Source organism: Panthera leo, chromosome B1 (assembly GCF_018350215.1).
Source record: "Panthera leo isolate Ple1 chromosome B1, P.leo_Ple1_pat1.1, whole genome shotgun sequence".
Taxonomy (NCBI): domain Eukaryota; kingdom Metazoa; phylum Chordata; class Mammalia; order Carnivora; family Felidae; genus Panthera; species Panthera leo.
In genome coordinates, this window is record NC_056682.1 from 130,349,955 (window position 1) to 130,374,885 (window position 24,931).

Here is a 24,931-nt window from a genome sequence, read left to right on the forward strand (position 1 = left end):
GATAAATAATCACCAACTATGAAGATATCTCATGAACATTATTTGGTAACCTCAAAATTGGCTGATATAAAGTTATACTGATTTAGCCAATTTCACTAACAAAAGTTAACAAATTATCAATACTAATCTAAATCTTCCAACACTACCTCCCTCTTTTATTATTTGACTCAGATCTTTCTGGTGATCTATTCTTTGAACCAAGTACAAGCTGCCAAACCAAAGTTGCCAGGAATCAGAATGATGGTAACTGTTTTTCCAGGAGAAATCAGGTAGTAATTTTGTAAGACAAATGATTTTAAGAAAAAAAGAAAAAATCTCCAAAGCATGTCCTCTACATTTATTAAATTCATACATGAGAAAAAACATAATATAGGAAAAGTATTATTAAAAAAAGTATTATTTTACACTCTATAAAAATTTAAAGACACTTCACATATTGAAATATTCTTCTAATCTTCTACTCTTACACTGTAGATTAAAATTCTACATCTGTGCTATATAAATTTGGTTCCATTTTTCAAAAAACTAGAAATACAAGAATATAAAAAATAAGGAGATTACAGAATTATATATCAAAAGAATAACAGTATTTATCTCACTTGTTCTTGTTCACTACTTTAGGTGGATATTTTACTTTGAAACATTTTTCTCACTGAAAATTTATTTTCTGTGTAAGTTTTGAGGGGGTAAGAATGTTGCTTCCTAGATGCCTAATACCAGGTAGCTTTCAACGAATGCCAACTACAAAGCTATATAATAGTGGTTCACAGATATTTCAAGAAATCTGTGACTTCTTTCATCATTTGTCAATGTTACAAGAAAAAAAATGCATCCTATGAAATGCCTATGATTGTATGTATCATCCTAATATGAAAACTCTGGTCATATTTTTCATTTTTATAATCTGTAGAATTTTATTTTTATTGTACATATTAACCAAGAATGATAAGCGTGAGCTCCAGAGTTAAAATTTTCCAAAGGATAAAGACATGGTAAATGCAAAATAAAGTTTTTGATTATGAGACACTTCACAGATAGAAAATAATTTAGTCAGATCATGAAACATCTATATCATCTTTAAAACAATGACTGCATACAGATCATATATCCCTCTAAAAGTTTAGACATTAGTAATCAGTTCCTAAAACCACAGATTATGATTTAAAAAAATAAAATCACTGTTAGCTCAATGGATACTGAGATGCTAAATACAGAGTCAGCCCAAGTCTACGGACAATGTGAATTTAAATATGAGGGCAGAGCATAATATTGAAGAGAGTACAGCAATGAACTTTTATGTTAAAGGCAAGAACATATAACATAGAACTACAGTTATTATTTCTCTTGCCCTTCCTAATTTTATTTTCTAATGTAACTCTTTAATTATTTAAGTGTTATTTTGATTATGTGGCATTCTACATTCACTTACTTGGAGTTACCCTATGCATAAAAAATGATGCATTTTGTTTGTTAAATTGGAAAGGTGCTCTACTCTCAGATTTTGGTCTGAAATCTAATTGGGGACTACGAGGCCAGAATATTTTAAAGGTAGAAGGTAACAAAAGGGTAGGATTAGCATTTCAAATGTCATCTAGAAAGCAAAGAAAATTATTTTTTAATGTATGTCTATTACTTGATAACTGGAAGTTTATTGGCCAGTCGTTTCTTCTCAAAATTATACATAGTGTGAACAGATTTACTAAAAGAAACGTAATAATGGTTCTAAAACTTTGTAGAAATATTACTCAAGTAGTAATAAATTTGGGTGAGCTGACCCCTTTGGCTGATTTTTATTATGTTAGATAATAACAGCTTGTTTATTGGATGATACAAAAAAGTATATAACTGATCAAAATGAATAAATGGAACATTTGAATTCACAAAGGGAAACTAAGCCTTAGAAGAAAATACTTTGAATGAAATTTTTCCACAGGCATACTACTTAGTAATTACAAGTCTGAATTTCTGAAATTGGTTGCATTTAATTGTGTTGTACAGAAAGTATAAAAATCCTATGTGAGAAATTGTATTCTCTAAGCTCTCCAAATAGCCAAGATCACCTAAGAATCCAGTTGGCATTTCATGCCCTAAATGATAACTAGATATGCAGGTTATAATTATATTCTACTATTTCATCACTGCTTTTTCCTCACTACTTAAGCTTTTCCTCAGCAGCTTCGCTATGTGCATTCACTAAATCGGAGTCCACATTCACAAACACTTCTAACTTCTATCCAAGGCAGTGGCAGTAAAGTAATTATTAACAGTTGGTAGTGGGATGAATGTCACAAGAGGTAAACAGTGATCCACATGTACCTGACATAATGATGTTTCACTTAAAATAACCTAGCCACCTACAAGTCATATTAAATGGGCAAAAACATGGTGTCATCCACAAGGCTTGAAATTAGAATTCCATCAATACTAAGGTAGCCTTCCACAATAAGGTTGCCCTAGCAAAACTGTGAACATCACCTAGCAATAGCTTCACCAGGAAAAGTGTGGGAGCAAGTTCACGGAAGCTGTGAGCTATACTAAAGTAAAATTTCAAAATATAAATCACAACTGTCAAGTTTCAGAGCAAAAAAAAAAAACAAGAGATGGAACAACCTAACAAGTATTTTCTACATTTCACTTTAAAAAAGGATATCTTACAGCCTCACTGCCAAAGTAGTCCTATAAGCAATGGGTACACAGTTTGGGAGGATTCAGGATGAAAAGAATTTACAGTTCCCTCACATGTATTAAGGATGTCAGCAAGCCAAAAGCAAACATGGGAACTAAGGCACAGCTCAGGGTGAGTGACTGTGGACAATTCACAACCTCTCTGAGCCTCAGTTTATTCCTCTATAAAATAAATGTCCTTTTATTCTATATTAAATTTAGCAGCTAATACAACTCCTTTCCAATCTGATTTTTTCCTCCCTCCCCAGAAGAAATTTCTTCCAAAGATTTGGTACACAACATGAATTTTTATCCACATGCATTTTTATACATATTATATATTTATACACAATATGTAATTTTGATTTTCATGTTTAAGACTAATATAAATGGTTTTAAACTCTAATAAATGTTTTTTTGTGAAGTCATTAAAATTGCTACCATTTATTCACTATTTTTAAAAATGCTGCATTGAAGTTTTTAAAACTGTATTTAATGTATATTCATGTATTCTGATGCATAAGTACAAAATTTTCTTTAATGTAAAACCTAAGACTAGAACTGCTTGACCACTGATTCTTCATGAATATATAACTTTACTACATGTTACCAAAAGGATTTTATAATGATTTACAATTTCACAAGAAATTATATATATTCTATTGTATGTATTTGTATATATTATTAGAATATAATTGTATATATTCTAAATATAATAATACTCTGCCCCACCAAAACTCAGTAGTGTCAAACTTTTTCTTTCATCATTATGAGTGCTATGAAACAACATTCCACCATTTTAATGTGCATTTACCTATTAATAAGATTGAGTATATTTTCATTTTTATTTTCCAGAGAGTTTCCTCTCTTATGAGCTTCCAGTTCATATATTTTAATCTATTTTTTTTCTGTTGGGCAGGTGGTCCTACTATTGTTGGGTTATTGGCTTTCCTTATATATTCTGGGTACTTAACTAGTTATATTTATTGCAAATATTTTCTTCTTATCTGTGACTTGCCTTTGATGCTCAGATATTCTTAATTTTAATTAAAAAATATCAATAGTTTCCTCAAAAATTGTCAATTACTTCTTTTAGGTTTTTTCTTTTAGGACCTTGTGCAAGTTATCTTTCTCTACTCAAAGCTAATAAAAATGCCATTCTATACGTTCTTCTCTACACTTTCAGGTTTTGTGCTTTTTTTTAATTTTTGATTTCTGTAAGAGATAGACACAAATTCTAGGGCCTAATATACTTTGCTGTCTATAATGGATGTAATAAAAATTTATAAAACAAATATAAAAGCCACAAACTTCCACAAATTCACACACCACCAGGAAATGTGGGCTAACAAAAGTGACATGGATAGAAAGAAAAAAAAAAAAAAACTGACTCATTCTGGGAATACTCAAAGTTTAGTTGTTAAAAAAAATGAAGGAAAGGAAAATTTCATTTATCCTTTCATTCATTCATGCAACTAAAACTCACTAAAACCTACTTGCTGAACATATAGAAATGAGATTATAGATTGAATTTATAATATATAGTAATACCTGCTGTATGTGTGTATATGTATTTGCGTATGTTTACGTGCTTGCCGGAAAATGAGAATACAATGATGGGAAAAAACAAACATGATCTCCGTTCTCATAGAACTTATAGTCTAAGAAAATGAAATAATTATAAAGTTACAGCTATCTTAAGTGCTATGAAAGAAAAGTGTATAGGGGCGCCTGGGTGGCTCAGTTGGTTGAAAGGTTGAACATCTGACTCTTGGTTTTGGCTTAGGTGATGATCCCAGGGTCCTGGAATTGAACTCCACACTGAGTGTGGATTCTCCCTTCTCCCCTAAGATTCTTTCTATCCCTCTCTCCCTGATTCATGCTGTCAGAGAAAGAAAGAAAGAAAGAAAGAAAGAAAGAAAGAAAGAAAGAAAGAAAGAAAAGAAGCTAAGAGCTTAGACTAATATAAATTAGTGATGTTTGAGTTGAGACATGAAGTTTGGGAAGACACTGGGTAAATAAAGCAGAAATGGAAGAGCATTCCAGGCAGAGGGAGGAACATGACAAAAGTCACAGTTACTTTTTATTGTCTCTCTTCATCCTCACCTACTGAGCTAAGCAATAAAAACACCATCTTACAGGATTTTTGCTAAGTCTCCTTTGTACTCAAAAGTGAACCCTGTTCATTGTTCAAAGATCCAACATTGGTACTAGTGTCTGGCACAGAGTGGATGTTCAATAAATATTGAGAAGCAAAATGGTTCAACTCCTGCTTTGCAACATATGTGTTCTTTCATTCTGAAAAACTAGACAGTAACAGAGCTTATATCCCCAAAAATAGGGCTTGGCAGAAACACTCAAAATCTATGCAACTTATGACACAAAGTTCTAAACAAAACCATAACAGTTTTTTTATAAAAATATTTTATGAAAGGATATGTAAAGTTCCTAATAAAAAAATACTATAGGAAATGCATAAACTTCTTCCCTTTTTAGAAAAAAAGATGAAAGTAGATTTGTGAGAAGGATATCCCTCTATTGTATTTTGCATGTGCCTGCATTAGTATACACTCGGAATTCAGTTATAATTACTTGGTAAAGATAAATATGAATACACTATGAAAAAAAAATCACACATGAACCAACTCCAACATTTTAGTAACATAATTCCCATATTTACCCATCATGTAGGAGCTAATTCATACTACAGAAAATGCATTGTAGCAGAACAGACTGTACTTAATTTTCTGGTGCCAACTAGATACTGTTCACACCTCAGAGTGTAGCAAAGGAAACTCCCCAGGCAGGTTAAAGTCGTCATGGAAGGTTTCATGGAGTAGACCTGTAATGACAGCTGAGATTTGCATAAACAGAAAGGATTAAAAGCATATGCTATATGAGGGTGCTCTAAGTTACTTGACCTTAACAAAGTGGAAGATCTATGTTTGGATTAGCAAGGTGTGGTGAGTTTACAGAGGGCTGAAAAGCCAAGCAGACAAGTTCATATTCATTGAAGAAGGAAATAGAAACAAAATGCAGTTTTGAAATGAGAAAGCACCAGGAGAAACACTCATTTAGGGACAGTAAAGAAAATGTTTATTGCTCTATGCTACATGAAGAGTAAGATCGCCAATAAATCATGACAGTCCACTTGTCAGACCTGTTTCAGTATATACTGAATCATCTTTGCACAAGTTGAGTACAAATGCAAATCTTCTAATGTGCTAAAATGAATCTATGGATAGCCGACATTGTCTAAATGAAATTGACCTGCAGTGAGCAAGCATACCTTTCATAATCCAATTTTACATATGAGTCATCCTTAAATTAATAAGCATAATAACTTGGCATATTAACCCGACATGGATTTTGTTTTAGGTTGCTCATGGGGAAAATGGCACTTAATTGACAAGGCTGAAAAGTAGTTTCACTCTTCAAATTTACTTATCACACAAGCATCTAATACACATATGACTCTTCCACTAAAATTAACACACTTAAAATATACAGCCTCCATCATTCGTTTTCTTTAAAGTATTCAATTGCTTAGCATCGCCTCTTGCATGTAAGACATCCTTTATAAATAATTACAAAATTAATAAGGAACAAATGAATGATGACCTCTGTCTACAAATGCCAATATTTGATCAATGGTAAAGTATCTCTGGCCAAAGGAAAACATGTATACTACATCAACTTATCATATAAACCAGAAAGGGCTTTTTAATATAACATCCCTCCTGCTCTGTGATGGCTAAACTGTATGTGTCATTTTGGCTTAGCTAGGGTACCCAGCTGTTTTGTCAAATACTAGTTTAGATGTTGCTGTGAAAATATTTTTTTAGACGTGATTAATATCTACAACCATTTGACTTTAAGTAAAGCAGACTGCCTTCAAAAATGTGCATGAGTCTCACCCAATCAGCTGAAGTCTTAAAAGCAACAACTGAAGCTTCTTGGAGAAAAAAAAAAAATTCTACCTCAAACTATAACATAGAAATGCTACTTGAGTTCCTAGCCTGTTGGCCTGCCTTACAGATTTCATATTTTCCAGCCTCTACAACCACATGAGCTAATTCCTTAAAATAAATCTTATTGCAGATAAATGACATAGGTATATGCACTATTGGTTCTGGTGTTTTAGGGGTTTGCTTTGTTTGGTGGGTTGTTTTTGGTTTTGTTTGTTTGTTTGTTTTGCAAAGCAATGACTAACCTCTCCCTCTTAAAAAAAAATAAAACTAAATTCACCTGCATTATTAAAAGAAATTTATAATGACAGATCCCATTATAAGAAATTACATTACTCTATACATACACATATTTAACAAAGATTGATGCAAGTGTTTTGGCTTAACATCAAAAAAATTCTACTAAAAAATTTTTAATTCAGGAATATTTGTACAGACTCTTAAACTGGTTTTGATGGGGATGTGAACTTCATCACCTTCTTTTATTGAAGAAGAATGTAACCACAGCATCTTTTCCTGACCATACTCTAAATCGGAAGCAATCACCACTTTTGGTTACCAAGGAGTCCTGGTCTTGAATGAGTGCTGAGGATTCCTGTGGTGGCACTTACACAATACAAATAATTTGCATGATTGCTAAAACCTATCCCTTTCTCCTAACAGTTTGATTATAAAGCAACTAACCATGAGCATGCATCATACTCACTCCTGAAATAGTTTTAAGGCAGCTTTTCTTATAGATTAAAATACTTTTTATAGGAATATTTCATCTCTAGTATTACTAAAAAAAATGGCTGTAGTGGCCTTCAATCCATAAAATTAATAATGATCATATTATTTAGCATAATTCTAAATATTCAGCAAAGAAATTATTAATTTTCCAAACTATGAGTTTATTTAGGGTGGGTCCAGAAAACTGTTGCTTTACTCAATTTTGTTTTTCTTTTAACACTTTTAAATCCATTCTTTTAAATCTAAGTTATTTTAGGAGGTCCTGGGTGGCTCAGTCAGTTAAGTGCCCAACTTCAGCTCAGGTCATAACCTCACCCAGTTCATGAATTCAAGCCCCAAGTCTGGCTCTGTGCTGACTGCTCAAAGCCTGGAACCTGCTTCAGATTCTGTGTCTCCCTCTCTCTGCCCTTCCCCCTCCCTCCCTCCTTCCCTCCCTCCCTTTCTCTCTCAAAAATAAAACATTTTTAAAAGGTTTTAAAAATAAATCTAAGTTATTTTGAATCTATAATATTTCTGTGAGTTCTGTAACTAGGTTCCCCAGGGGGAAAAAAATCACTAAGAAATGTAGTTTTTCTTTTACTGCTTCATAACTGAAACATTCCTTCTGACAATAGTGGGGGGGGGGGGGAGAGGGGGAGAAAGAGAAACACATGACATATAGGATAGTATATATATTCCAAAAACATGAAAGAACTATAAAGTGGGGTCTGTCTTTATAAATTTCTTTTAATCATGCAGGTGATTTTAGGGGTTTTGTTTGTTTGTTTGTTTTTTCCTCTATGAATAGACCACACAACCATTTCCTATGGTTCATGGCCTTGAAATACAGGAAATTTCTGACCAAAGGAAAAACTGGTACCTAAACTATCCTTGAAATATTCTTATGAGGGAAGATATATACAGGCACATAATTTACTAACATCACGTAAAGTGATCAGCACGTCATTACAAAAACCAGTGACAGGATGTCTTAAGTTAAATAAAAGTTTTTCAAAGTGATGTAGTCATTTACTGACGTGATGGGACTTTCACAGCAATGCTATGTGCAGGGGTGGAGTAATGGAAACAAGTACACTTACTCTTTATGGCAGTCTAGGAGATCACTAGGGTGGCTACAAAAAAAAAAAAAAGAAAAGTCTACTAACTTCCATTCTCAGCATGGACCAAGGGTATTATGGGTACTGTAACTGGGAACTAAACTGTAAGCTTCAGGAGGAGAGAAACTATACACATCTCATTAACCAATATATACACAGGTCCTAATAACATCTGTTTACTGAATAAAAGAATTCTGTCACCTTCATGTGGCCTCAGATTTTCAGACATTTCAAAATATAGATCTAGGCTATGGGATGTGAGAGGAGATTCCATATTCCAGGGCCTTGGAAAGTAAATGTGGAGTGCATGTTTTGGATTGTGGTTTCAGGAAGTGACAAATCAGAGTCTCCTTTGACCCCATTCTCTTTATCAGCCTTTGTTACTTGCTTCCTTAAACCTTGCTAATCCCCTGTGGCATATATGACCATACTTACTAGAGTTCTCCCAGTCCTTTTATTTTTTTCCCCCAAGACTTTTAGCCATTTTAAGTTACTTAATTCCAAGTTAAGAACAAATATTCAGTCAATGAAAAAGCTATGACGAGCAATATTCAAAGTGAGCCTGGATAGTGGCTAGAACAGGAAGTAGTTCACATAGATGGACAAAATTTAAGTCACTCTTAAGCAGTATTCATTCATTTACCAATACTAAGTCTCTTCATATCACTGATTTAGACCAGCTGCTTGGAAAAAAAACAGTAAAATACAAAATTCCTGCCCTCACAGAGCTCACAATCTAATAGGCATAAAACACAAGCAAGCAGTGAATTGTGAAACTTTAAATGGAAATCTGACACCCAGAATAGGTTTCTTGCACAGGACTGCAGCAGGTGTACTTGAATTTACATTTGAACTGAGCTTTGAAGGGCCCACTTGAATAAACCAAATAATGGCAGGCTAGTAACTCCAAGTGAATGATGTAGTGTCTGCAAAGGCAGGCTCTAGGATTAACAAAACAAAACCAACAAAATATTTTGCACAATTTTGCGAGAGGATTTCAGCGGAAGCCTAGTACCCTGGATAGCTCCCGTGTCACAAAGGTGACTAGAGAGACAAGGACAACACATTGGAACAGGGACTGGAGGACCTTCAGAACTTCAGAATTAGCAATCTGCCCTATATTCAAATTAAAACTCTTTGGCTTTTAAAATACCTAATTCATTCATGTCCTGCATAGATCTCTGGGCTTTGTGCTTTCTGTATCATCATCCAATGAACTCAGGTTCATTGCTCCTCCCTCATAAATATGACAGGTGGCAATCCCTTCCTTCTCTTACTAAAAAGTTAGCACTGCTTCAGAGTTTCAAGCAGTTCTTGGACCTGGGACACTCACAATTCCCACAGGGATGCTTCACATTACACTGTCTCTCTAATCAACTTAGACCATCCTACTGTAGAGCCCTTTATCCTTGCAGAAGCTGCACTGGTGTTGATGAAGAAGGTACATCCTCAATATCACCACACTTACACCTGGCGTTACACTATAGGAAATACCTCTCAAAGTTAATTTTAGCAACAATGCCACTATAAATGTATACGCTTGTTATGTACAAATTTCTAATGATTTTTTTAACGGCCCAATTTCATAATCTGTATTTTTTTTACGTTTATTTTTGAGAGAGAGAGAGAGAGAGAGAGACAGAGTGTAAGTGGGGGAGGGGCAGACAGAGGGAGACAGAATCTGAAGCAGGCTCCAGGCTCTAAGCTGTCAGCACAGAGCCTGATGTGGGGTTTGAATCCATGAACCATGAGATCATGACCTAAGCCAAAGTCAGATGCTTAACTGACTGAGCCACCCAGGTGTCCCAGTAATCTATATTTTTATAAATACTCCTACAGGAGGTGCATACTAATGTTCAAGTAGCTCACTTATTAATGAATACTTTTAGTGTTCCTGGGTCTGTGTACATATGGATACAATACTAACAAAGCAAAGTCAAATGACGATGCTTCAGCTATCTTCCCAGTAGTTAAAATCCTTTGAAAATTTAGGAATCCTGATGTACAGACCCATCAGTTTTGTTATCCATAAAATATTTTGAAATATTTTACTAAATATGTTACTCTTATCTGCATTTCTAATATTGAACTTGAACTATTTTCTTCCTTTTCCTAACTTTCTCATCTGACATTTTGTATACTCTGTATGCTTTCCCCCTTTCAAGCTTTTCTTGAATATCCTAGTGAATACTATGTGTTAGAAAACATCACTCACTAAACATAATTCATACAGTCAGACTTAATGCATTGGTAATTTGTTTCTAAAAAAGAATTGCCTAGAATTAGAATGCTAAGGCCTACATTTGCTTTACTTCTGCCATACCTTTATTCACATTTGTTTGGTTTTATTTGTAAACCTGATATAGGTTTGTGATACGTTGCTTGCTGCTATTGCCTAAAACAAACAAGAAAAGCCACACATATGACAATAATAACTCATTAGCAGAACCACAATATTTAACTATTTCCAGGAGAGAGTTAATTGCAGGGAATGGAAACATATGAAACATGACATGTTAATGTGAACTTGGTTGATATAGGGAAGGTATAATGTCACTAAGACTCTTGGAAGATTTGAATAAGGGTACTGTTACACCTGGCCTAACAAATACTTCTTGAACACAGGAATACTGCTAGTTTTCATTAACAAATAAGGAAAATCAGAGAACATATCATACCATCTGCAGTATGCTTCTTCAGCTGTTATCACAAATGTATCATATACAAATAAGTTTATGAAGAATCGAGAAAAGTCAGATCACACTGAAATTAACAACTGACTAGAAAAAAAGGCAAACCCTGAAGAATTCATATGTACATTCTACATATCTTTATATACACATCACATTTGGGTACAAAACAAGACATGGAAGAATGTGTATTTCATTTATTACAGATTAAGCTAGTCAGGAGCTTTAGGAAGCCCAGGAGGTGCATTATTTTTAAAATGGAGTGACTTATACATAATAAGCATTTACAAAATGTTTCTTGTCAATGATGATGAATGAGGTAGCTCTATTGTGAGACAGAGCTGGGTAAAGGAAGATTACATGTAGTAAAATGAGGTGATGGTCTGGTGATGGTCAGAACCTTGTAATAGACTGGCACTAAGGTCTATAGTGCACTATAGAGGCACTATAGAGACTCAGCTAAGAAGTCCAACCAGCATGAGTATCTGGGAGCATGGCAATATGCCATAAATAATTGACTTCATGGAAGTCCAAAAGTGAGTATTGGAAATGAAGCATACCTTTAAGAGCTGGTAATGTCTAGAGATCCAGAAAAGTGATATTTTGGGGACAGTCTGCCGGCCCACAAAAGAACTCAGGAAAGGAGGTAGTGTTAGAGACAGGATCTCAGTCTTTAAAGAAGGCTCCACTGAGAGAAAGAGACTTGCTCAAATGCTAAGAGAAATGGTGACAATGGGTAAATTTATCAACATTAACAGAAAAATATTCAGTGAGACCTCAGTTTCAGTTATAAGAAAGAAGCATTACTATAAATATTAGATTAATATTAAATGTTATAATATTAGAGCTGGGCATCAAGGGAGGCTTGATGTTAAGACCCAAAGTGTTGCGTTAGAAACCAGTCAATCTTCCTACTACACAGAAAGATTAGTCCTGAATCAAGAGCATGACTGAGGTTCAGTTAATGATTAAATGATTCCGGCACTAGAAACAAGTTCTGACAAAAGCTACAAAATAGGCCGTAAGTGAAATACTCATTTAAACTACCATTTTTTTTTCTTCATGTTAGTATGCATCTACATTTACTCATGTTATTGACTGATTAAAACACGTTGTAAAATATCTAACTTTGTTAGAGTCAGTCTAGTAAGAGGGCTTCAGAATAACCAAACTCAACTCTTTAATTGTCCATGGACTTCTACAGAATCAGCCTTTAAATATTTCCTTTGCTACAAACATTTGAACATTAATTAAACCCACATTTAAATAAATGATTTGCAAGCTGAAAGCCAAAAGAAACTAAATTGATACTACCCTGTGATCATATTTCCAAGGAAATATGAGTAAGATATTCAAAGCTGTGTCAACCTTTTCAGAAGATAAGCTGTATATCACCAAATATAGAGGATATCTGATGTTTGAATATCAGTGCATAAAGGCACTCAGTCTTCAAATTATACTTGTTTACATCTCAAATTTTTATTAGCTAATTGGGAGATTCGGACAAGATGGGAGTAAGAGACTCATCACTGAATGGCACTGAGGGTACATAATAACGGTATTGAAAAACACAATAAGAAGATGGGAGCTTCAGCCTTGCAAGTGCTCCATCACTTGTTCAATCACCCAAAAAGCAACAACAGCATCACTGAAGAGGGTGGCAACAGCATAGGTAATGCACAGACAGTGTTGAGTCCTAAGTTAAATCAGGAATAAAGAGAAGATACACTCCATCACATTCTCTGTCTACTAGTTTCATGATTTTTACATCATTGTAATTAAAAAAAAATAGTTTGGTTTAGGGGCGCCTGGGTGGCTCAGTCGGTTAAGCATCCAGCTCTTGATTTCAGCTCAGGTCATGGCCTCACATTTTGTGAGTTCAAGCCCTGTATCGGGCTCTGCACTGACGGCACTAGGCCTGCTTGGGATTTTGTCTCCCTGCCCCTACCCCACTCTCTCACTCTCTCTCATAATCAATAATTAAACTTTTAAAAAATTTTAAAAAACAGTTTGGTTTAGATAGCTTCGCAGAGCATAGAACAGAAACTCAGTTTTCTCATCTCTAAAACGTATACAAAAACAACTTACAATGTTAGAAGAAATAAATGGCATAATGCATATAAAGTGCTTATCATGTGGACATGCTCAGCACATTAGAGCCATTGTTGTTGTTAATAAAATATAACTCATCATTTGCAAAACAGAAAGGAAAGCAATACCTACATTTACATAGGTCTTAGGACTCCCTATATTTTAAAATCTTTTTTAAAGTGTCTTTCTTTGGAAAATCATAAAACATCGTACCCAACCAATACGTGTTGGGCATCTACTGTGTGTTAATCCCTGATAACATAATATTGAACCAATCTCATAAATACACATAAAATTAATACTGCAGTAAGTACCACAAGGTAGAGGAATATAGAACTCAAACGATATATAACAGAAAAACTGATGTAGCAAAGGAGGCCAAGGAAGGTTTCCTGAGGGAAGGGTTGGTTGAGCACATAACTGTAAAAGAGGAAAAGGATGAGGGAGAGAAAGAGACAGAGGCAGGGAGGGAGGGAGAGAAGGAGGAGAGAAAGATGGATACTAAAAGAGTTACAAGGTGTGAACACATATATCTCTAATCTTGAAAATAAAAAAACAGAGATGTGGTCTAAAATTTATTCCAGCATTAAGACTTTGAGAACATTCCACATGTGTTATGCTATTGTTGTGCAGCTGTTATCTTACAGAGAAAGATGAGTATTACATTCCAAGTCCAAAACTATCAATAAGAGTCAACAAGATTAAACCGAAAATGGTCAAACTCTGTACATTGTACATATTTTTGTGACTACAAATAAGGCCCAGCCTGAGGGCTTGAGGGTCCAGTTAAGTTCTACACTTTTTACATTGTTTCCCCAATCAACACTAAATATATGCACAAGAATTAGAAACTCATTTAATTTTTTAAATACAGAAATACATATGTATATACATAAAGATAGAAATCTTCTGATGGAGGGTGTAATACTTTTCAGATCTAAATAGTTAAACCTTAGTTATCTCTAACAGCTAAGGAAAGTATTTAGCTACAAAACAGGCAGAAGACAAAGACTTCAAGTTTCACTATAAAATACTCTAGGTCAGTAGTTCTCAAATTTGACAGTGCTTACGAATCACACTGAAGAACCCACCTGAGAATTTCAGATTCAATCATCTGGGGATTGGCATTTTTTGAGAACTACTGCTCTAGGTTAAGAATTTGCCATTAGATAATAAGATGTTTCCTTTTAAATGGCCTTTAAATTTTATATTGGTATCAGACAACAGTTACAGTATTCAAAAATTTTAATTTAGCTTAATTAAAGTTTAAAAATTATTTAATGCAGTATATATATGCAAAACCAAAAGCGATTTTTTTTTTTTTAACGTTTACTTATTTTTGAGACAGAGAGAGACAGAGCATGAACGGGGGAGGGGCAGAGAGAGAGGGAGACACAGAATCTGAAACAGGCTCCAGGCTCGAGCAGTCAGCACAGAGCCCGACGCGGGGCCCGAACCCACGGACCACGAGATCGTGACCTGAGCCCAAGTCGGCCGTTTAACCGACTGAGCCACCCAGGCGCCCCCCAAAAGCGATATTTTAAGTTAATCTAGGTAGAGGGGTAGGCATTTGGTCAAATAAGCTGCATCTGTCAGTGATCAAAGCAGAAATCTTTCTTAAAAAACATAATATCATACCACAGATGCTATTGAACTTTCAACCACCACCTTTTTTTTTTTTTTTTTTTTTTTTTTTTTTGGCCATTTTATTCAGCCCACATGAAAACAACTGAAAATGCAATGCAGTGATTTAAAAATAAGAACTGATAACATTATCTTGGTACTATATCAATTGCAGTTTAGATTGTTCAGGTTTATATTTTTATGTTACATTTAGTTTAAGCCATATATTGAAGAATGTTTCATTAGAGTGTTTTTTATCAAGCTCCACATCTTTTCTCACTGTTTCCCCCACCTCAGATTTCATGTGTTATTGTTAACTGACACACTTGCATAGTGAAGATAATATTTCTGATAATATTTCTCAATATAAAGCAAACAGATCTCGTCACTATCCAATAGGGAAATAATGCAGGAGCTGTCAGTCATTCAGAGGAGAGATTACATTATCAAAGTGATACACCTGTGACATATCATCTAAAACCAAACTCAAAAGAAACCAATTAATAGATAGTCCAGTTTGTACTGTTACTATGTTGGAAATCATCCCATTCCTACATGAATATGAAATTGGCAATTTAATAGGCTTTTCGCTTTTGTAATAATTCTTATCTAGTCACTGTCAACAAAATATATATGTGAAAATCTTTTAATCCACCTAATCTGAAAGTAATTCTATTCTGTTATCTATTGAAAGTCATATCTAATATTTGTACTATTTCTTTACTGTCACCATAACATACTTCTAAGGTGTCATATTGAAAAGACAGGCTCAAAGTCAATTCAGATGTTTCCTCTTGAGTTCTTAAAATGGGGAAATGTATTTTAAACAGTTTTATGTTTGTACAAAAACATATATACAAAAAAAAAAAAAAACTAAGTTCAGAATGCTTAGAGACAGGACCTGTTCCTATTATTAATACCATCTATTTACAAGAAGTTTAAAAAATCTTTAAAAGCACTACAATTCTAAAATTATTCCCCACAAACCCTACATCCTAGCTCTATATCCATGGAAAATAATGTAAAGATATATTAACTATAATGTGAGTGCATCCTAATAACTTTAAAACAAAAGTATTACAGAAAATGTCATTTAATAGATTGCATAGTTTATATAAAGAAAAAAATATTAAGCATTCAGTGAATGCTCACTATTACTATAACTGCTCTTTTATGTATCTCATTCTTTTTTTTCTTTAGAACAAATCTAAGGAGAGTTGGTTAAGGATGTACCTCAAACCCCTGACTATAAAGAGGTAATACCTGATATCTTGTTACTAATACCAAGTTCAACACTTTCCTGTGATGTGGTATTTTTAAATATTTACGGTAAATATTCTCTACAAGTATATGTTGAGCATTTTGTTCATTAAAAGGCAACAAAAAAAATCAAAAAGTTGTCCTCTTAGGTACAGAAATTCAATTAATTTCAAGAATAGAGTGTATAGAATGTTGTACATCAAAAACCAATTCACCCTGCCCTTCACACAACTAATTCGACCACTTTGCAATATATAAATCTATTTCAAAACAAACTTATTTCCCCTTACGTCTTGAATTGTTTTCTAAAATTCTAGGAGACTTCCATTTTACACCTTACGGTTTTATCAACAAGCCATGAATCCGATTTATCCTTTAAGACCAAGACCAAGAAAATCTTACCTACCCCTGAAGCCCTTCAGAAAAAAATGTTATCAATGTTCAGTATGAAACGTTATCATCATGCTCTGATTTACTGCACTCCTTGTTAGACATGCAATCTCTCACTGTCATAGATTGTTAACTTTGTTCAAACACGTGCATCAGATTCATCCCAACTGGAGAGTAAGCTCCTGAAGGGCAGGGAGGAAGTCTGATGTTCCTCCACAATGCCTAGATAGTACCTTGCACAAGCGAAGTCAATTATTATAAGTACTATGTTGATGAATTTGATGTAAATTAATATTCTATAGTATAAATAATACATCATTAAACTAATAAACAGTTGCTGATTCTCTGACAGTATCAAAGAACAAAATATTCATAACTTTTTAATGATTGCAGTAATATAATTCATCAAGTACATTTTAAAATTCCCCATCATTTCTACATTCCAATGATTCAGGAAAGTTAAGGTAGCAAACCTCAGAATAGGGCACTCAGTCTAAGTTCTAATGTCAAATATAAAACTGCACAGATTCCAATGTTGAAAGTATATTTATTTTTGAAGTAATCTCTATACCCAACATGGGGTAGAGATCCCCCGCCCAGATCAAAAGTCACATGCTCTGTGGACTGGCACTGAGCCAGCGAGGCACTGCAAAAATGTATTTTAAACCAACAGGAATCTAACTAAATTAAAATAACAAATCCTTAACTCTGCTTTGTTTTCAAAATGAACAGGACTGTTAAGGAAAGCTACTTTCACACTTAGCAACAACAACAACCAACAACAGTTGGCATGTTTCCATCAAAATAAGAAGCTCCTTAATTAATATCAAATGAAGACAAATCACTCTGACAATAGGTTGACCACTTAACTACTCTTTCTTCTCTGTGAAATTAATGAAGGAGTGGTTGGAATTTCAATGTTTTAAAAACACTGGGCTTGGCAGGCGCTTAAAAACATCGCAATTTAAAATGGTAAAAATACCCTACTGTCCTACTCTCTGTCACGACCCAGTCTTAGGTTCAATGAAAGCACAGGTTCCTACTTCTAAAAACAAACATAAATTTGCTAAAGCATTATTGGTCGATACTGTTCCAAGTCCTCTCTAAGCTTCAAGTTATGTCTTTGGAATCTCTACTGATTATAAAGCAAATAGAAAAAGAAACCGAAACAAACTGTGTTGCCGTCTAGATTCATAATATTTTAGGTATTTTCTAAATAGGTAGTCCTTAATCAGTAGTGATCGATATAAACTCACCTAGGTGTCTGCTTCTCTTTCCTTTCCAAGGCTTTTAATAAAACCAGCTTTACAGTAAAATGTGTGAGCATTATTTTGAATAGCCTTTCTTAAGGGTAGACATGGAGAAAATGTGTTACATTTCAGTGGGAAGGCATTCAACTGTAAAGATACGAAAAATGAAAGCTGTTGAAACCAAGTAGGTACTTTGTGTCTTGTGGGTCCTAGTGATGGCCTTAAGAGATAAGACAAGTGGAGAACAAGTACGTAAGAACATTAAAGGCCCAGAGATCGGACTTCTAAGAAACATTTTTTTTTTTTCTACCTGTAAAAAAACAAGTGATTTCTGACTTCACTTCATATTCCAAGTCCCACGAGAGTGGGAAAAAAAGCAGAACTGCTTCTAATTCTAAGAAAGAAGAGGACAAATGGAAGAAACGACATAGGGAGGAAGAGGAGAGAGAAGGGGGTAGGGAGAAAGAGGCTCAGGATACACTAAAGGAAACCCCGAGAAATTTCACAACTCTTTGCCATAAATAGCCTTTCTTCTCACTCTGGATACCTCCTCCTTTACATCAGCAAGCTCAGCCTCCACGCGCAGAGAAGCACCATTCACAAATCCCTCCGTCACCCTATCGTGCAACCCTACCCCTTGATGGCACCGCCTGTACGAATCCCTGGGACACAAGCCAAAAGCTGAGGGGGCCCAAGGGTTTCACCTGAAGGCTGATTATCTTTTCAGGTGAGCCAAAGCATTGATTAGTCAGGAGCGCGAACACACACGAATGGGCGCGCGCGCACACGCACGCACACACACACACACAAACACACACACACACACCCCTCCCCGCAGCCCTTGACACGCCACCACAAAGCGATTTGTTCACACTAAGTCGCTGCCGTTCCTGCCTCCGCTGGGGAAGGTCTCGCCTCCAAGCCAGGAAGCCGGCGCCTGAGGACACGCAGGCAGAGGCGAGAGGCGGTCCCGGCTCGGGCACTGCGGCTCCGCCGGGAGCCCCCCGGCTCCCCGCCCGCCCCCCTCCCCCTCTACGGCGCCGCCCCCGCCCCGGCGCCCGCAGCCCGGGGAGCCTGAGCTGGCCGACCGCCCCTACCTGCGGGACGCGAGCAGCGAGGGAGGGGAGCGGCCCGGAACCTGCGCCAACTCTTGCTTCTTCGGCCGGCCGCGCTCTGCATCGCCCCGGAGCGGCGGCCGCCGCCACCCGGAGCAGAACGCTCAGGAGCGCGGAGGAAAAGGCCACGCAGCGCGCGAGGAGTCGCGGGCCGCCAGCGAGCTAGCCCGTCCGCCCCCCGCCCACCCTGCCTGCAAGGCCAGGTCTCCGCGCCGCGCACGCCGGGCCCGCCGCCGGCGCCCCGGGCCTGGGCGGGGGCTGCTCCAGGGCGGCCCCGGGCACGGCGCGGTCACCTGCCCGGCAGTCACCCCGCGTCCGCCGGGGACTGGCCCCAGCGCAGCAGCGACGCAACACGCGACCCTCCGGGCGCGGGGGCACCGAGGGCGTTACTACCTTGAAGGGCTCCGCGCCGCTTGTTAAGGCTCCTCCTGGGCACTCAGGAATGTGTGTCTTCGGGGCACGGGGGTGTCTTTCCTGGTCCCCCTCCTCTGTCCTCCCTCCCCTCTCGGCTGTTGGGCTCCTTCTCTCCACTCCAGTTGCAGAGTCGAGCTGTGTTTTTTTAATAATCCTCCTTCTCCTGCCTGCGCCAGCAGAGCTGCTCTGCCTGAGCCACCGCTTCCCAGTCAGTCATGTTGTTGAGAGAGAGAGAGAGAGAGAGAGAGACGGATTGGCAGTCGGTCGGCGACTATTTGCGGTGAGAGAGAGAAGAGCAGAGCCAGAGGAGGGCAGGGGAGGGACGTGGGGAGGCGCTTCCAAGTGTGTGAGTGCGCGGAGTGTGACTGTGTGGGGAGCGCCGGGGCCACCTCCACGGCAGGCCGCGCTCCCCGACTGCGAGGAGGGCGGCGGCGAGCGCGGCCTTTATAGGGAGGGATTGGCGGGGCGGGGGGAACGCTGAACGGGGAGGGGGCTTTGAGGGCGGCGCCCAGCCAACTGCGTCTGCTGGTTACCACGCACGCATACTCATACATTAACGCGCGCGCACCCACGGCTGGCCCGTTGCTGAGTTTTCATTTTAAGAGACGCCTTTTCCGACCGCGCTGACTTGGCTTTCCCCTTAGCCCATCCTTGTGCGTGAGTCCAAGTGCTTTTGGCAGTTCAAATCAGGAGAAGGGGGAGTCTGAAGCAGTGCGAAGGGACCTCGGGGATGCTGAAAATGCACTGTGTCTTTTCTCTCCAGACCACCAGTTACCTTCCTCCTCTTCCACCTCTCAGGGAGGAAATTATAAGGTTCTTTCTCCCCTTTTCCTTCCCTGGTAACCTATTCACATCCTGACGCGTCTCTTCACTCCTTGGCATCAAGGAAAGAAACCTGACTCCTTTCCTCTAAGCAAGTCACACTTCCCAGGAACCATTATTGACAGTACTCAGTTCTTCTGTAGGATAATGGAAGCATTGGGACTGTGACCTGGAGTGGTACTTGTGTTCCTACACCTAACGTCCTGGACACACGGGAATTACAAACAGAACCAGCTACCATTTTGATATCATTTGACTGATGGCCCCTAGAGAAAATTTTCCGGTTTATAGATGGGGAAGACTTCAGATGCATGGTGCTATTGCTTACCTGATTTATTTCTCCTGATTCTTTCTCCCATTGTATTGCCTCATTTCCTTTCGGGTTTGCACTGGGTCCTGAACTCTTTCCCATCCATGCCCCTCTTTATCTCCACTCCTATATATTTATGTCTGGCAGACAATACAGCAGATGAAGTGTATTTAACTGTGTGTGCATGTGTGTGTGTGTGTAGGAAACATTTTTTAACCCATTCTGTTGGCATGTAGACAGATGATACATCTCCAGTGTTAACTTTGTACACCTGACATTACCTCCCTAACTGGACTGCTGAACACTTTGTGATCTCATGCAGTACTGTATTGAGAAAGAGCTTCTAGTAATCTAAATAATCTAACTGGCTAAAATCTGCTGAAATATGAATATATTGGGTTGTAAAAGCAAGGTGTGCTTTTTGAATGAGTATAATGTGTATTTTGGCATGGATACAGCTCTGATTTGGAGTGACAGCTATGGAAAATCCTTTTTCTCATAAATGTGACAAAAGATAGGGGGCTAGAGGGTGGTGGAAAGGTTGACAACTCAGTCTCTATCAGTAGCTCATGGCCATTGCTATGTCCTCAAGTTTTTATCAAATGCTTGTCCATTATATATTTTCCATTGTATTATTTTTTTAATTTTTGTTAATGTTTATTTATCTTTAAGAGAGTGAGGGAAGGGGCAGAGAGAGAGGGAGAGAATCTGAAGCAGACTCCAGGCTCTGAGCTCAGCACAGAGCCCCACGCGGGGCTCAAACACAAGAGCCATGATATCATGACCTGAGCTGAAGTCAGACGTTTAACCGACTGAGCCACTCAGGCGCCCCTTTATTCTCCATTTTACCTTCTTCACTCTGATTTTCCCTCCCTAAAGTTTTTCCCTGTCTCATATAAAGAGTTTAGAGCCTGATAAAGTTCATTAAAAGTAGCTTAAGCGTATAATCAAGCAAGGTTGGGACCAGTGGATAAATACATCAATAACATATAAATACAGAACATTTTAGCTCCTTTGATTAAACCTGGAAAATGGATGTACTAACAAAGGATGTTGAGATTTAATGTGTGTGTGCCCTGTGAAATTATAATTTCCTTAGTCTTACAGACCAGGAAAGTCAGGTTTGGGGAGGGTAGGTAGTTAACATTAGGTAACATACAGGTTAATTGATACAGCTGGAGCTCAACCTAAGTTGTCCCTACTCTACTGTCCATTCCACCTCCTATTCAGAACACCTGGTTTAGTTGGAAGACTTAATAGTTTCTTAGCTTTTGATAATTACGAAATAAGCTGATCTAAACCCTGTGGCATTTTCCTTCTACCTCCCTCCTACTTTTTCCAGTGCAAGAAGGGATTACAAAATTTATTTTTTAGAGTTAAACAAGGATTTTCAAAGTCTTAAATCCTTGGACTCATGAATGAAAAATGTTAGGAAACTTTTCTCCAAAGTCCTTATGAAAGGAATCCTGCTATCACTGCAGAAGAAAATTCTGCAGAAGACATATTCCTGGTCTGAACATTTCAGTTAGCCAGTAAAGATGTGTTTCTTTTTACAAGCTGCAAATAGACAAGACAAAAAAAAAAACCTTCTATCCCTAAGAATAATATTTAATCATATTCAGGAAGTTTTTTGGTTTTTTGGTCTCAGTTCTCTATTTAATTGTCATCAAAAATGATAATTTAATAATGACTCTATATTGCATACTTCAAAATTATACATTAGACCAGATATTTCAAGGGCATTTTTTGGTAATCACAACTGATTGTAATTTTCACACTCTCAATTGCATTCATAATTAGTGAGAACCATGACAATCTGTCAATTGCTTTTATTCATTAAGGTATTAAATAAGCCAACATTTCTCCCTTAATTTTCTAACAATTTTGCTTCCAACGTAAGGTCTAACATTCATATACACTATACCAGAAAGACAAAATGTGTAACCTAAAACACTTCTAAAACTTTGATTCATTTTAACTATTTTGTATTTTGATTGAAAAAAATCTGTACTAGAAACTGCATTTATAAATTCTAATGAACATTTCAGAAGTTAAGTCAATGAATTATTCTCTTTTAAGATTATTTAATGTTTCAAGTAGAATTTCCCACTTTGCTACACTCTCAATGATACAATTTTTGTTGTGATAGGAAAACACAGAAAGTTAATGATTCTTTCCAATTTGTTCATTTTCATCTCTTATGCTTGCTGCTGTTTGGTTCCCAAGTGCATTTAACTGGCAAGTTCAATGAAGATTTGGCATTGCACCATTTGATGAAAGCAGAAAAATTAGGTTGCCAATTACATATGTGCCCCTTATGTGCACTGAATTCCCACTGAATGAAGTGATGAGCCAAATTAGGAACTCTTCAGCAGTGGTACCTAAAAAGTAAAATTAGTGCCTAGGGAAGGTAAAGAGATCATTTTTCTTTACAATGCAGTTACTATAATGAACTGTATAAGATGTTTTAGAAAGTGGATTCACTTCAAAATATTTTCAAACAATATAGATGAAGTATCAGAAAATAAATTTAAAACTTGCATTTCTTTTTTTTTATCCTAGCTATTTATCGTCCTTTGATTTACTTCGTACCCTGTCATCATTATCCAGTCTTTATGAAGAAAGCTAGATGAAGGCCACTTCTCTTTGCTTTAGCCTAATAGTATAAAATCAATAGTATAACAATAGTATAAAATAAATGAAAAAATAATTGTAAATTTCTTATTAACATTCTGAATTTCTGGGGCACTTGGGTGGCTCAGTAGGTTGAGCATCTGACTTTGGCTCAGGTCATGATTTCACAGCTCCATGAGTTCCTGAGTTCGAGCCCCACATCTGGCTTAATACTGTGAGCACAGAGCCTGCTTTGGATCCTCTGTTACACTCTCTCTGCGCCTCCCCTGCTCACACTCTCTCTCTCAAAAATAAACATTAAAGAAAACATTCTTAAATTATACTTTTTCTAAATGTTTACTTATTTTTGAGCGAGAGAACGTGGTCTCACAAGTGGAGCAGAGGCAGGAGAGAAAGAAAGAGAGAATCCCAAACAGGCCCAAGCAAGCTTCTTGCCAAGCTGGATCTCACAAAGTGTCAGATCATGACCTGAGCCCAAATCAGGCAGCCTGGTAAAATATCCTTTTGCGATAACTGTTATAACATGAATGTGGTATTATAAGTACCTTAGAGCAAGGAGCCTTAATGGAGATCAAGGCTAAAACTTGCACATACTTCAAGATCAAGGACTGGTGAAAAAGTACAAGATAGAAGACAGGAGAATTGACCAAACTGTAGTTCAGGGTCCAGAGGGCACAGGAAAAACTCCATTTTAATATGGTATTAATTGAGGCAACCTCCAGGTAGACAGAGCACAGTAGACAAGAATTTAGATAGAATTATCTTTCAGAACACTGGGAATGGGGACTAGTAAATGTCTTTTCACAGCAGAAATCCTGCAGAAAAGCAGGGTCTGTTCATGTTCTTACTCTGTGAATGAAACTAAAAGGCCAGCAAGGTCAACCGATCAGGATTTCAGAGAGGAATCCTTGGCAGAATCTAAGTCCAGATGACTAGGTCGTAATACTCTGCATGAGCTGTCTTTGATCTGGGAACTACATAGACACCAAGGTTCCATCCCATGCGCAAATGTGATAGCAAGACTATTAAGGTGCTTGTATGCCACTGTCCTTGTCACTGGGCTACCAAGTCCCAGGTTTACAAAGTGAACCAATTCTGAGCCCATTTTAATGGTAAGAATGGTAAGCAGAAGGTGTGTGTGGAGAGGCACCACTTACCCAGTAACTGAGTTAATCCTGAATTTCCAGGAGAGATTATCCACTTTAGAAAGCTAAGAAAAGTTGAAGCTGAAGCTATAGCAGGAGGCAAGAAATGACATTAATATTAATGTTCCCTGAATTCATTCCTCTGTTTTTTAAAGGAAGTGAACTGTATTAAAAATAATGTTTATCAACATAAAAAAAGGGAATTTTTATAAGCTAATTCACCAGTAGAAACTTTTCCTTTCATATAATTTTCTTCTTTTTATTTATATATCCAAATGTGATTAATGAGGTCTTTTGGAGTATAACTTTAGGATTTCTCACCTTCACATGAGGTAATTTTCATGTTTAAATGCTTTTTTTCTGATTGAAATATTAAAAAGTATTTAATTAATTGGTTCATTTGTTGATGTCTATGGGTTACATCTATCAAAGTGATTTTTTTTCTGAATTTTTGAGTTGTTCTATTATGATTGTCCCCAGGCATCTATGTGTTTGTAGGAATTTCATTAAGAAAAAATAGAACTGACACTTTTTTAAAGAAAAATAATCAATTAAATCATCTCTAAAAATAGTGTATTGATAAAATCTGAAATTACAACAATAAGTTTATATATAAATAATATAACTAGATTTAATTATAATAGAAGAACTGTAACAAAGCTGTAATAGTACTTTTGTACTACTTAGGTATATAGTAAAAACAGACAATGCAAATAAAATAATCTA

General features: G+C 36.9%; 1 protein-coding gene across 5 annotated transcripts in view; it reads right to left on the bottom strand.

Annotated features, from left to right (window-relative positions):
• CCSER1 (coiled-coil serine rich protein 1) overlaps positions 1 to 19,520 on the bottom strand; it is an 845,941-nt gene extending 826,421 nt beyond the window's left edge. For 4 of the 5 annotated variants that reach the window (XM_042935884.1, XM_042935887.1, XM_042935886.1 and 1 more), the window contains exon 1: positions 19,274 to 19,520. The gene's annotated coding sequence lies outside the window, so the exon portion shown is untranslated. The other variant, XM_042935885.1, reaches the window with a different exon arrangement.
• Between the last annotated feature and the right edge of the window lie 5,411 nt (positions 19,521 to 24,931).